Source organism: Brassica oleracea, chromosome C7 (genome assembly GCF_000695525.1).
Source record: "Brassica oleracea var. oleracea cultivar TO1000 chromosome C7, BOL, whole genome shotgun sequence".
Classification (NCBI taxonomy): domain Eukaryota; kingdom Viridiplantae; phylum Streptophyta; class Magnoliopsida; order Brassicales; family Brassicaceae; genus Brassica; species Brassica oleracea.
Window position 1 is genome coordinate 43184688 of NC_027754.1, and position 2100 is coordinate 43186787.

A 2100-nucleotide genomic window follows, 5' to 3' on the forward strand; every position below is an offset into this window, starting at 1 on the left:
AATACATGGTTCGACCTTGAATCGATGGATGCTCAAACTCTTTGATTACATTCCTGGCTTGATTCAAGTCACTTCTTCTTGGCATATTGTACTTCTTATGTTGTTCCTTAGCCTTCTTGTACTCTGGAAACAACACCATGTTGGAGTTCTCCCTCATGGAGAGATATGGACCAGTGGACAATAGATTGTTCCTACTGATTTTGAGATAAACTGGACTTTGAAGAAGCTTTTCCTGATATGGTTGAAGCTTTCTTGAGTTCCAGAGAATAGGGTACTCCTTTATCTTGAGTTCTGGTGAGGTTCTTCCCTTTTGAAAGACCTTTAGATCAGCGGCTAAAAGGATGTATCCAACAGATTTTGAAGATAATCTGAGAAACAAAGAAACAAATTTGAGGAAGCTTTTGTGAGGTTTAGGAGCTTAATGCTCTGATACCATGTTAGAATGAGAGAATTATTGAGAGTTTATTTCTGGGGAATAAAGAACATGAAGAACATAGAGAGAGAGAGAGACAAAGTAGATCTCAAAATGTAAGAGAGAGAAGGAGAGAATAGTTTTCTTGATTTAATTGTGGATCTTGGTACAAGTATTTAAAGGCAAGTTGTCTCAGTACACAATATAATAAAATATTCATTGTTTTAAAATATCTTCAACAGTCTTCTTCTCTCTTCTTTTTCTCTTCAATAAAATTCGAGCTTATAAAAACTTTATAAAACCTTATAAAAACTTATAAAGCCTTATAAAAGCTTTATAAAACCTTATAAGTCTCTAGCATAATTCTCAAGTCTGGAATTTTACTTCTCAAGTCTGGCAGCTTAATTCTCAAGTCTGACAGCTTACTTCTCAAGTCTGGCAGCTTACTTCTGCTTCATGTCAACATCTTTTACTTCTTGTTTCTTGATATCAGATTGGATATAGAGAAGATTGAGAGAGAACAAGCAAATCTAGAGAGCAAAGAGCTTGGAGGTTGATAAGTCTTTTCTTTGTGGTCGTAGCGACGATTCGGTTGCTCTCAAGGCGACTCTGGGTGTTTATGGGGAGGTCTTTCACGGATAAAGCGCGGTCGCTATGGCCAAATAGTGGTTGGGTCATGATACTGCTAAGTAGCAGCCTCATGATTTTCATTACTTTGCTCTCTTAATTATTGTAGGAGTTAGGGTTAGGTTATTTATAACACTGCCTTGCTGTTCAAGTCTTGTATCCCTGGGATTAGGAATAGAATGTTACTTCTATTGATAATAATCTGCAAACAGAAAAACTTTATTCTCTCTAGGATTTATATAGGTTCAACAAAAAGAAAACTATATATTATTATTATCTCTCACTAATTACTGATCATTGTGGTTGATAAGTTCTTCTGAATTATTAGCCTGGTTTAATGTACAGTTTCACAAATTTTTAGATTAAATAATTAATAGAAAATTTTTTTTGGGTGTTAAACTTTGATTTGTAATATCTTATTTATATTTAATCAAAATATCTTATTTATACTTATTGATATTTGCGTTTGATGTAAAATAAATAATCGTGACTCGTGTTTAGTTTCAGTTGTGCTTTGTTAATGAGATTTGAGATCCAAATACAAACAATTTTTTTTTAGTTGTGTCTTGTATGTTTTTTTAAAAAAAGTTGTGTCTTGTTAATGAGATTTGAGATCCAAATACAAACATTTAAAAAAAAAATTACAAAAATTTGTTAAACCATTTTGTATGTTTTATAAAAATTACAAAAAAAAATTGTACTCCCTATGTTTTTTATTGTAAGTAGTTTAAGTAAAATTTGTTTGTTTCAAAATATAAATAGTTTTCATAATTTTAAGTAATTTTTATTTTTATTGGATACAATGTGACCAAGGAAATAATATATGCTTATTAACGATTGGTTTAAGTACACCTAATTTATATATCAAATGTTATTTTTGAAAAAATTAATAACTTTTTTAATATTTGTGCATTCAACTATAACTACTAATATAAAAAAAAAAACAAAAACAGAGGGAGTATGTTTAAGAAAAAAAGCGATGGTGGCATGTACAGTGGCGTTGTATAATTGCAAATAGATCCAAGACGATGGGATTCCAAGGTTTGAATCTCCAAATCTGA